The 12271-nt window shown below is 39.8% G+C and overlaps 1 protein-coding gene across 1 annotated transcript in view; it reads right to left on the bottom strand.

Moving 5' to 3' along the window:
* Window positions 1–12271, bottom strand: part of sulf2a (sulfatase 2a) — a 115650-nt gene that overhangs the window by 86427 nt on the left and 16952 nt on the right. Inside the window, exon 4 of the mRNA XM_088338465.1 lies at window positions 4625–5231. The gene's annotated coding sequence lies outside the window, so the exon portion shown is untranslated. The remainder of the gene's footprint in view (window positions 1–4624; window positions 5232–12271) is intronic.

The following is a 12271-nucleotide window of genomic DNA, read 5'->3' as shown; positions in this document are numbered from 1 at the left end:
GTAGCCGATGTAGCGCTAGTGGGACAAATACTTTGGGCCAGTATATAAATAGCATACTTCCCATTAACGTTTACAACCAAGGTGTCACACCAACAGACCAGTTTCAGCTGTACATCACTAAAGAATCCTTTATTAATTTAGGTTCACTGGTGAGTGTTGAGACACTTTACAATGAAAACCCAAAGAAGAACTGTAGTTCCCAGAAACGCCAGCTAAGCACACGGAGCAATTTGATTGGGTTAGTGGTAGGGTTGGGTCGAGCTATGCACACACGCACTTCTCCCTCCCCAGATGTGTCTGCACCGAAGGTAAATATGCCAGTATCCTCGCTTGCAGTATTATGTGACATTTTTATATGATACCTGTGCTTGTACCTTGTTTTGAAACCATTATTTATGAAATAAATGAGGGTCGAAATGAGCCTCAACGATCTTAAGTTATTGCGAGAGGGAGACATGTTTAAAGTGGTATATTTGTTGATATAGGAGAAAGGTTTTGGCATTATTCTTATTTCATAGATTTTATCAAACCATCTTACGTCACACAGTGATATAATTGTGCTGGAAACTTAATTTTGTCTGGAGAGCTGATTTGGCGGTTTTGTTAAAATTAATCTTAAAACAAATGGTTTAGTTTTCTCAAAAAAATTAAATAAATCAAAATATTTTGCTATCATGGCTCTTTGTGTCAAAAAGTTTCCTGACGCCTGATCTAAAGCTTTTTCCAAAGTCTTCAATAACTGCATTGGTCTTTTGGTATAAGTTTTGCACTATCAGCGTCAAAATCTGAGTTGAAATCCTGTTGCATCCAAAATTGTGCAAAAAAAGTCAGCAATAGTTTTTAACTCATCAATCGTTGCTCACATGTGGTACTACCATAAAACCTCATGTATAAGACGCATCCAGGCTTTTAGTTCTTTTTGGGTTCAAAAATCAATCCAGTAATTGCAGTGGGGAGACATATTTTAACTGGGATATTTGTTGATATGGGACACAGGCTCTGGCATTATAATGATTTCATATATTTTATGACATTATCAAACATCACACTGTAAAATGAAATGCGCTGAAAATGTGCTTTTGTCAGGAGATCGGGTTTGGCAACTTAAAATTATTGTTTTTTATTGTTTGTTTGTGTTTTTCAAATCTATGCTCCCAATCAAAAAAATATTCAAAATGTTTTGCTTTCATGGCTCTTTGAGTCAAAAAGGTTCCCAACCCCTGTTGAAGAGGATCTACAGAGCAGAAGTCAATGGAAGGAGACCAAGAGGAAGGCCGCGATTGACGTGGATGGATGGTGTTATGAGTGCACTGCAGGAAAGAGGTTTGAATCTAGTGGAAGCTCGAGCTCTTGTTGGTGATAAGAATGAGTGGAAAGGTGTTGCAAAAGGATAGTGGGATGCTCGGACGCGTTCTAAGGGATGGACAGGGCACCTGTATGATGCGGCAGGGGTAAACCAGTGAAAGCTGTCGGGCCCTGCTGTTGAACAAAAGAGTGTGTTGTATCACCCTGGCCCGAGTGACATGGCCGCTTTCTTGTGTCCCGTTTCATCTGAAGGGACGAAAGCATGACCAACTTAGGTGCCGAGGTGCCTAACTTGTTTGGGTGTTCGGGCATTTGGGTTGGGCATGGTCCAAAAAGGTTTGTGTGTATTTTTTTTGCTATTTTTTCCCCTTTTTTCTTTTCTTTGTTATTGTGTGTGCTTGTCTTGCTGTCGGTCACCCCTCTTGAGGGATATGACCAAGGTAGTTAGACAGATAGATAAAAGTTGCATCGTTGTTTTTTTCCTATTTGAGTTTGTTTTTATGACATCGGTCATACTTTAAATAAACTGCACTAATTGCTAATTAAAAAGGTCATTAAAACGCCAATCATTTGATTCAGGTCGCTTGGCAGCAAAACAGCCTAAGTGGGTCTATCTCCAGTCATCTTTGATCCCCACAGAGACCGTTGCAAGGTGTCACCTTGACAGCTGTCACCGATATCCTCCACCTTCCGCCTACGCGTCCGAAGTCGAAAACCCTGCCGCCCACGACGCCATCATTGACATGGCGCCGTGAGGACCATGTCCTTTGCTTCATCAACAGCTTGAGTCAACAGCCGCCATATTAGCATATAATCCATATTCATGTGCGTGTCTTGGCTACCTCTCCACTTCTCCTCCACATTTTTCAGCCACTTTATAAAACAGCACGTCAAGCGCCTTGCAAAATCCCACGCGGTCACTTATGTATTCTTAGCACGCAGGCCACCGGCTCCGACACAGGTCTCAAGGTCGCCGAGATTGTGAAAAACGGTTTTAATTTGCCTTACGGAACGCGTGACCAAGAAAAAAAAAACGGACCGATATACAAGCACATAAGTGGTTGCTATTTTGCGCTCACTCGCGATTAACGTTGGCGTTTTCCAGAAAATGTCATGCAAGTCCGTGGGTGTGCATGCCGATCTCATGCCTTGTTTGCCTTGAGGAACGGTAGACAGGTGGACTTAGCAGGAGCGTCTTCCACAGGCGTCTCAGCAAAAAAAGAGGCCAGTTGATGTGGGGGTTAGAGCTTCCATGGAAGAGTGCGTTGTGATAAATAATGAATGCTTTACGAACATGTACCTCCCTGAGCATCCTTACCTCCTTCTTCTCTCCATCCTCACATTTGTTCATGCATCCACCCATATCGCTTCTATCAGCATGGACCATTGAGCCGGCTTCACCATGAATATTTCACCCCCGAGGTCACTTCCCGCAACCCCTCCTAAGTAATCGCCACATCTAAGCGGTAAGTGACGACACAAGCTCTTGAGCCATAAAGTTATTGACAAAACATGGATAGCGGGTTTAATTGCCGGCCAAGAATATATAGGTTTGGCAATAGCGAGCTGTTAATATATGGATGGTGAATGGCTTTAAAAAAAAAATGATTGAAGAGGTAAACAATCAAAAAGTGTCCCATTGGGGGAATCCATCCTTTTTTAGCCTTGAAGTCGTCTCTAAAATTAGATGGCCACTCACTTGCAACTTGACGGTTTTTATCTGGCTGAGTAAACCGAGACAGAATAAAAGCAAGCCTGTCGTTTGATGTTCAATATTGTCACCAATAAAATGTCTCAAACTTGTACATTGACACATGCAGTATAAATTGGATATGAAGTAGCTCGTTACAAATTACTGTCAGCTCATGCAGCATTAAGAACGTGAACATTTGTTTTTGTTGATTTTGGGTGATTATTTGGTCAACACAAAGCATTTAAAGGGTGAAATAATACATACATGAGGAAAATATTTATCAAATATCAACAAAGATACTGTATATTTTCCTGTTTCCTGATTATTGTTGAAGTGTCAATGACATGCACAAAGAACTATAGCTCTAGTGGATTTTTTTTCCACCACATCTTTCTTTCTGCATAAGTTCTCAGCATTTATTGGCAAAAAAACAGTGAATTGACAAAAATATTCACAGTTATCAGTCAGAATACATTTTCTCCATACGTGTCAACTTGTACATTTTGTATGGTTTTGAACGCCGAATACAAATTTTTGCACGAGAAAAACATGTTTTTGTTAGACCGACCTCGTCTTGCCCATTTCGGCTCTAATCCAGATCATCTCGGTCACCGGTAGAAGATGACAACGTAATGATAGATTGCTAATATTTTTACGGTTGTCTATCTTGTTGTGAGTAAATAGGTGCTACATTGTCTTTGTATGATTTATTATTTCTTAATATGGGTAATTGTAATCATAAATAAGGGGAGCAATTGGCTGACAGGTATCAGGTATGTTTCTATTTCTGTCAGTAGTTGGTAATGGTAACCCACTATCTAATAAATGTTATATCATGCTTGTCTTTTTGCACAAATTCAAAGCTTTTAGTGGCAAAACCGCCACAAATTGACAAAATATTCACCATTAGTCAATCAAAACACATTTTGGCAAACAAGGACCTAATAAATTTCCCATTTTTTTAATCATACCTGTCATTTTGCAAAAGTTCAAAGCATTGCTGGGGCAGATACAACATAAATAGACAAAAATATTTAGCAAATATAAACCTGTTTTCTCTTTATATTCGCTATAATAGAAAGAAAAAAGAACACTACTACAGCTTCAATATTTGTCATCTCGGTCATCGTGCACATGTTGGAGACATTTACATAAATATCTAAATTGAATATCCGACCAACTTACTTTAAACTTGCTGTAAAACGAGGCTGACACTATTATTGTATTGTACTTTGAAACAGCTACGGCCAAAACAAAGAATCCCCACCTAAACTGTGAGACTATTATTTTACATCTGATGATAAAGTTTCCAAACACAGCAAACCATAGTTTTTCTAACACTTTCACAGCGTAGTAACTCAAGTTTCACTTGAATTTCACAAAAGGTTATGATAAACCTGGTGCATAAAACACACGATCTGGCCTTGTCTGAGCTCAATAAGCATTGTTATAGAGACAAATATCAGAAACCAATAGATCAGATAAGAGTGTTCGCGTATGAACTAGGGCAACGCTCCAGCACTATACCCGAGACAAGTCCTGTACAGGCGCAAGCGACCGCTACAGTCTCGTACGCATCCTTTTTTTGGCAGTCAGTTATACATGCATGCGGAACGAGCAACACACCTGCTCCAGCAAGTCGGTAGCATCTAGTCCAGTCCGGTCTGCTCTGATCCAGTCGGCCGAGTGAGGATCGCGTCCCACCCCCCGCGCAGCCCTAGCGCAGATAGCTCACTGTTATACACGCGCTGACAAGTGAAAAGAGAGAGGCGTGGTCTCACACCAGATAAATACAAGAGGGAGGGAAAGAGGGAGGAGAGACTTTCTCCCAATTTACAATTCAATTTTGCCGGATCCCCTTTAGCAATTATTTCCTACTTTTAATCCTCCCGACTGTTTCATCCTTCACCTGAACTGCTATCCCGTTCACCGAGGTGTCTCATTTCATCTTGTGTGATGTTTACTCCGAGTTAAGTTTTCATCTGCAGCCCCGGCCATCTGTTGTAGCCAAAAAGCTTCACCTATTCACTCTCTGATAAAAGCAGGAGGCACATAAGGGAGTGAGAGAAAGAGAAGGGAGGGAAAGAAGGATCAATCTTCACGGGGCAATGGGGGGAGGGGGAGGTTCTTCTCACACCGCCTGGCATACACACAATATCCATCAGGCTGGCACCTCAGAGGCCAGCAGGCAGCACAGTTGTTGCAGTCGCACTCGGGACTAGGTCCATACGCTCTAAAAAAGAAGACAAACACCAAGTTGCCTCTATTCAGCCACAGGCGTGCAAACTCTTAACATGGTTGACTTGACACACCAAACCTACAAAAAACAATTTTCCGAAAACAAACTGTCTACCGAGACGGGTAATCCTATAAAAGACGAAAAGACCGCAAGGGAGAGGACAATCCAAACCCACACAAAAGGATGAGCAGAGTGTCCTGAATCCCTCAGTCAAAAAACTAGTTTGAGGCTTTTTTGGATGCCAGGTATTTTTTTTCCCAGAGTGCACGTGTCACCCACTAACCCTGGCCATGGAGGAAAAGTAAAGCAGAGGGCAGAGAAATCAATCACTGTCCTCTATGGCCATCCCATGATGGATGCAACTGTTTATCCCTTTCTGCAGGTTATTTAGATGCAGTCACAGCCAGAGAGACTGGTGATGGAGAACTCCTTGCCTTGCTTTCTTCACCCCGCCCAATACATGACACCAATCCATTATCAGAATTTTGAAGGGTTTTTCTCCCAGGAAATTCGAAGCAGGGGTTGGGAGATTAATTGTCCGCCCACTCTCAGAGTTTTCAATTACAAGGCCTGAAATGAATCATTCATTCATCAGCTGTGCCAAACCAATTTTAATGTCAATAGATGAGGTTTAACCTATTCTGCTCCGAAAATATTTTATAGTGTCTTTAAACTCAAAGCCGGATATTTTTGGATGATTAGTTGCTCTGGACTAGGGACCGGGAACCTATGGCTCACGAGCCATATATGGCTCTTTTCAAGAATACTTATGGCTCGGATATAAATGGAAGTTGTGCAATTTTTCAAAATATTGCTTAACGTAGAGCCATTTTCTGCACAAAGGGCCGACCAATCAGAGGCATGTTTTAATAATAGCACAAGCCAATAAAACGCGATTCAAAGTTTGCAAACACCACACTATGCCATACCCACCGTGTGAGCTCATTGAGTGTCATGGCAGACTCCGTAAACATAGTCCCATAGTCAAGAAACGAGAAGTAAATGAAGCTTGCACCAAAGAAGCACGGTATATCACTTGTTTGGATCTATTTTGTTTTGACAAAGCGGACGTGAAACAGAAGAAAATGCCTTCTGAGAAATAAAGAAATAACCAATGCTGTGACTCTAGCTCAAAACATCTAATAGTGACCAACCCCAAAACTGCATTATGGATTAGAGGTAACACTTTTTATTTATGTGAGTTAAAAAGTGAAATGTTATAATAAGTGTAATAAATAGTTGTAGCATTTCAGGAATACACTGGGGAGCCAAGGGGGCACCAGCCTGCAAACGTTTGGGAACCATTGATGTCGAGCAATTTGATTGGGTGAGTGGTAGGAATGCAAAATGAGCCTCAACGGTCTTAACACATTTTAAAAGGTTTATTTATATTGATATGGTACACCGGCTCTGGCATAACTAGTATTTCATAGATTTTATCGAATCATCAAACATCACACAGTGAAATAAAATGCACTGAATAATTAGCTTTAGTTTGGAGGGCGGGTTTGGCGGTTTTGTTGTATTTTGTCTTAAAATATATTGTGTGGCTCTCTACAAAAAAGGCAACCGACCCCTGCTCTAGAATATAAGATGAGTAGGTAAAAAAATACGTAAATTGTAATAAGAATTTATTTTGTGTGCAAAAGATGAGAATGCTACTATTCGGCGAACACAAAGTTTGTAGTTTCCATCAAAGTGGTTTCCGGTATGAAATAGTAATCTATATTAGGGGAAAGAAGAATAAACTACTTATCAGCGTAAAACTACTACATTTGTATTCATACATGAAGCACCTAGATTTTGTTGCTCTAGAGGCCAATGCTAGTTTTTGGTAACGTATATGACATGCTAGTTTTAACTGGAGAAGAAGACACCAGTTTCCAGCATAAAAGAAAATTATATTTTTAGAGTAAAAAAAGAAGCTAGTTTTCGGCAAAGGAGAATAAGATAAAGCCAATTTTTGGCACGGAAGAATAAGCTATATTCGGGCAAAGAACAAGAAACTAGTTTTCAGGGTAGAACTATGTGAATTATATTTATAGAAGAAGCACCAGGTTTTCGGCGTACAATATGCCAACGCTAATTTTCAATAAAGAAGAAGACACACAAGTTTTCACGATAGAAGCAAACACTTGTTTCCAGCACAAAATACTATAAGAATCTCTTAAGTGTCAAAGAAAAAAACAGCTAATTTTTGGCAAAGAAGAATAATATAAAGCCAGTTTTTGACACAGAAGAATAATTTATATTTTGGGCAAGAAAAAAAAGCTAGATTTCAGCTTAGAGCTACGTGAATTTTATTCATCGGAAAACCCCCTAATTTTCGGTGTACAAGATACCAACGCTAGTTTTCAGTAAAGAAAATGTTTTTAACGTACAAGAAGCTAATTTTCAGCAAAGAAGACCTTAGCGTTAGGAGCAGAACCTCATGATGCTTGTTTTTAGCAAAGGAAAACGCAAAGCTAATTTAAGAGTAAAAGATAGAATTAGTTTTCTGCCTAGAAAAAGATCATGCTTGTCTTTAGTGTAGAGGAAAATACCTTCATTTTTCCTCGAAGAAAAATAAGTTAGTTGTCATGTTTTAAGACAACAACTTTGCATGGTAGAAGTTGCATTTGCTGTAGAAGAGGGCAGTGCTAGTTTTCATAGAAAAGGTGCTAGTTTCCAGTATAGAAGGTTTTAGATCAGGGGGTGTTGTAATGATGGCCTGTGCAGCCCTTTGAGACTATCTGTGGTTAAGGGCTATATAAATAAACGTGACTGGACTTGACTTAACTAGAATATTATACAAGTTTTTGACACAGAAGAAAACATTTGTTTTGTGTAAAAATAAATATGTTGTTTCCAGCTTGAATATGGTGCTTGTTTACAATGTAGAACAAAAGCAAGGTTAGTTTTCAGCATGTTTGACTGCTTTCATAAATGGGTTCTGTAAGTTTTTCAAAAATGTTGCAATCTAGAAAATGCCAAAGAGAGCGCTGTGTTTTCCCTGAGCTGTGCCGACATGCCAACACAGCGGCCCATTGACAATACTTAGGCGCATGGATTATTCATGCTCCAACTCTCTTGCTCACTCTGGCATGCACTTCAGCTGACTTGTAATTGGGTCCAGCGCAGATCACCAAATGTATTCTGACTCTAACCAGACGACACGAACAAAAATCCCTATGAGCGATGAAAGCGAGGATGAAGAAACAAGGAAGAAGAGTAGCCACAAATGTTATATTTTAAGTAGACAATTGAGACCTTGGGGAGCAGTTGAATGCTCGCCAGAAGAGGGCGCTAGTTAAGTGACTTTACACAAAACATTTACACAAAAATTTTAGAGGAGAAACGCTTTTCCTATATCCCTTTGTTTCCTTAAAAAGATCTGCGAAATTGATGGGAATAAATGCTACCAGCTATAACTGGAGGCGAACACCGTTTCAGATTTCTTGGGCCAAGAACTCAGAGAGATCTCATGCAAAACAATTTGCTAACAAATACAGAGGCGGTGCACACATAACCATTAATGATGGCGCAGTGTTCTATCCTGCTGTGATGGTGTCCTTGCCTGGGAGTGCGTGGTTACAAATGAATTTGTTCCTTGTTCCTCTGCCAAGCTGATAAAATATTCCCTTGTCAGCTGGCTACATGAGAAGGGGGTACAGACGTAGCAGATCCCTACTTCTACTGTATCATACTCATCCCTCCCTCTCTACCACTCCAATTATCCTTTGGGATGTTGATTCATTGCTACAAGTGTTCTCTTCAACCATATGTACCTTCTCGAGTGGGAGAGCAAGAAAGAGAGGGAAAGACAAAGAACAAGAGGGAGAGAGAGAAAGAGATGATAACAATAATTATAGAGCATTATTATCTTGTCTGAAAAGCAATTGTTCCTTACAATATGTTTGCTTTTTAGTGTTATTTGACATACGGGTGCAATTGAGCCAACGCACGTACTGTGGTTGCAATACTGTAGTTCTCAGGTTATTTCACATCGATAATTTCAGGGAGGATGTAAGTGTAATTGTAGGAACTTTGTAACAAAACTGATAATATGTAGAACAGGAAGAAGAGCAATCAAATTGGGACTGAGGTTGCAGGTTTGATTCCTCTGAGTTAATTGTTGAAGTGTCCTTGGGCAAGACAGTGATCCCCTAATGTCCCTGATAAACAGGTAGGTGCCTTGCATGGCTGACGCCGCTATTAGTGTGTGTGTATGTGTGTGTGTGAATGGGTAAGTGTGAAGCACACTGTAAAGCACTTTGGGAGGTCTTTAATGACTTTAAAAGCGCTATATAAATGCAGACCGTTTACCAATTGAAAAAAATAATAATAAGATTATGTGTATTTTTTTAAATAAGATCCGTGTCAACTGCCCAATGCTGTCGAAATCAGATGCTGGGATAATAATACATGCTTTATTACTTCTCGGCTTGATTACTGTAATGTATTGCTCTCTGGCCTCCAAAATCTGGTATTAAAAGTTGTCAGCTGGTTCAAAATGAGCCAGCAAGACTTTTGACTAGGACAAAATATTTGACCATATTACTCAAATTTAAGCTAACTTGCACTTGCTCCCTGTCAGTTTAAGATTTAACTTGAAGGTTTAATGACTAAAATACAAATGATTGCATGGACTTTATTTGATTTTCCCCGCATGTTCCTGCTTGGAGCCTTTGCTTGCAGCCTTTGCTTGGAGCCTCCGCTTAGAAAATACTGATCTACTTTAAGAGCCAAGAAGAAATCTGGAGGCTCGAGAGTGTTCTCCATTTGCGCCCTGTTGCTGTTGAATGTTCTGCACCCTGAGATAATATCAGTTACCTCATTGGAACTGTTTAAATCTAGACTTAAGAAACACTTCTATTCTTTAGCTTATGATTGATAACGACCTTATACTTTTATTTTCCTGTCCATTCCGGCTTCCTGGTTGATAGCAAAGTGAAGGAGAAGGACAAACTAGGATAGGTCAGCGGACCAGCACCCAAACCTGAAGCATATCATCATCTGCACAGACTAGCCAGCTGAGATGACAAGTTACGTCATCGCTGTCTTGAACTTCTTGAACAATTTTAAATATCAAGTCAACTCACATTCATTTACATAGCCCTTAATCACAAGACGTCTCAAATGACTGAACAGGTTACAATTACACCATCCCTTGATCCTAAACCAACCAATATTAGCTATGTTTATTTTATTGTTTATTCATGTTGACTACGTTTTTGTTACCTAATGCAACATCTCTGGCAGAGGGATTACCTCTTATATGGCCCCTACTTAAGGTTTCTTATTTTCCTCATGCTGAGGTTCTTGAGTTTTTCCTTGCCAGTTTCAGACCAGGCGATGGTGTAATTCTGTCCTGTGCAGTCCTTTGAGACCTTTGGTGATTAAGGTCTATACAAATAAATGTAACTTCACACGACAAAGTCTGTGATAGTAGAACAACAACAAAGTCTGTGATAAAAGAAACAACAGACGTTTGATGTTTTCAACGTTTTAACTGACATTTGTTCTTTGGATTACATGTATTTAATTTCAAATATGTTTGTCAGGCAGTCAGGCATAATGCTCAAGCTTTATTTTATAGTGTTACTTGAATCTTACTAAGGCTATTCGGACTCAGTTTCGTCCAACTGTCCGTCGTGCTCTTTAAATGTCTGTGTGTCACCTAGCTACTGCCATGATACGCAACGTCTGCTTTGCAAACTTTGCTAGAAGTCTGTTTATTGGTCGTATCCAGACTTAAAGACTCCCAAACCTTAGAAGTCTTGGTACACATAATAGATGTCGACATCATCATTTCTGTATGTTTATGTTACCGCTCAAAACAGAGACACTATTGCGCATTAATGACTCTCAACAGAAATAATATTGATGTAGGGATGCCTCACTCTGTAGTACAAATGTGTTTGGTGACAACTATTGACAATGGAATTCATTGTCAACGATTTCTATTATCAATTTTTGTCGACAACGTCGAAAGTGGTTGCAGCCCTAATTGAGACTACTTGAGTGGTTGGACCATTTGGTTGTGCCAAAGTTTGTTTGCCCTTTTTATTCTTGTGAAAAAGTTTAAATTCGCTTTTGAAGATGTTTTGAACGTAGCTTTAAGTTTTAGTTATCTTAGATTCTATAAAAAAGATAGCAAAATTGACAACCACATCAAGGCTCACATTTCTTTCATTCTAACTCATGGCCTGAAGATCACCTATTTGAGCTAATGTATTCAAGTCCACAGCAGGTCGACAGACATTAAATATTCGCTTGCAGACCGTGGGATCCAAAGATCAAAAAGCTATTCCTCCAACGCCCCCACCCCAAAACCCCCACTCCCAATCAAACCACCCTTTCCCAAGTGTGTGATCACAAGGAACGAAAGGCATATCTCTCGACAATTAGCGGAACCCTATTTTTGACGTGTGCTATTTGCATCGGTAATGTACAGCAGTCAGTGCAATGTCTGCCAAACATATTAATTCAAAGCGCTTGTGGGCTTGTATAACAAGACACCGCAGTGTTTTCAGCACAAATACATTTGTAATCAGTTTAAGCGTCATGAGGATGGCAAAGCAGAGGAGCAATACCGCAGGGACTAACAATTTCACACCATAACTATGAGAAGGCTTGTCTAAATTTGACATTATTACCTTTTCTTCTTTATCCTTTGAGATTTTGTATCACAGTAGTTGTATTAGGCAGCCATTTTAAGAGTTCATGTTACTTTTGGCCAGAACTCGGCTAACTAGCAATCACTGTTCGCTTGATTTCTGGAGGACAACTATGATTGGTCAATAGCTGATATAGCAATATAGATCTCATCATCCTGCAAATCGAAACTTCAAAATTGAACCCCCAGGGATGGTTATACAGGTGGACATAAGTACTTAACTTACTGGTATACTTCACAAACACAAAATGCTAGTGTAGGGGCCCATTCAATGTAATAGTATTAACGCATTTCATGGCAGGCGTTTCACTCAAATTGGAGGAGTTCAGACAATTTTTGCCATTTTAACCTATTTTAAAGGCCTACAGAAAATGTC

The sequence above is a fragment of the Urocampus carinirostris genome, chromosome 6 (genome assembly GCF_059441175.1).
Source record: "Urocampus carinirostris isolate Australia breed hairy pipefish chromosome 6, RoL_Ucar_1.0, whole genome shotgun sequence".
Classification (NCBI taxonomy): domain Eukaryota; kingdom Metazoa; phylum Chordata; class Actinopteri; order Syngnathiformes; family Syngnathidae; genus Urocampus; species Urocampus carinirostris.
The sequence above is the reverse complement of the archived record's forward strand: the minus strand, read 5'-3'. Positions and strand labels throughout refer to the sequence as shown.